We start from the raw sequence: 487 nt of genomic DNA on the forward strand, positions 1-487 counted from the left end.
GGCCTGGCAGGGTTTCCACTGCGTGCCTCAAGGAAGCGGTCCAGCCACGGTCTGGGCTGGAAGGTGAGGCAGGGAGAGACATGGGATCGCCAGCAGAGGACGCAGAGGAGGAGCAGGGCGACAGGCAGGCCCCTGGGAACTGAGGCCACGAGGCCAGCCTCCAGGCTCCCTCCTGTAAGGGTCCTGGAAACACGCCTGAAGGTTGACATCCACCCACAGCTTACTGTCTGCCACGTGTGTGCGTGGAATCACTTCCCTTAATCCTCCAGTAGCCTGAGTCCCAGATCGGGAAACTGAGGCACGGAGGTCCCAGAGGAGCTCACGTCATGGCTCTGGACCCTCCACGAGCCCAGATCTGCAGGCACACAGGCCGGGTGGGGAGAGACAAAGGACATGTGAACTGAGGGCGTACAGCAGGCGGGGGGGGGTTCCTCTGAGCCTGGGCTGATGACCCAGAGCCCCCGGCAGAGGCTGGGAGAGAGGCAGC

The sequence above is a fragment of the Herpailurus yagouaroundi genome, unplaced genomic scaffold (assembly GCF_014898765.1).
Source record: "Herpailurus yagouaroundi ecotype Mexico unplaced genomic scaffold, PumYag 208, whole genome shotgun sequence".
Lineage (NCBI taxonomy): Eukaryota > Metazoa > Chordata > Mammalia > Carnivora > Felidae > Herpailurus > Herpailurus yagouaroundi.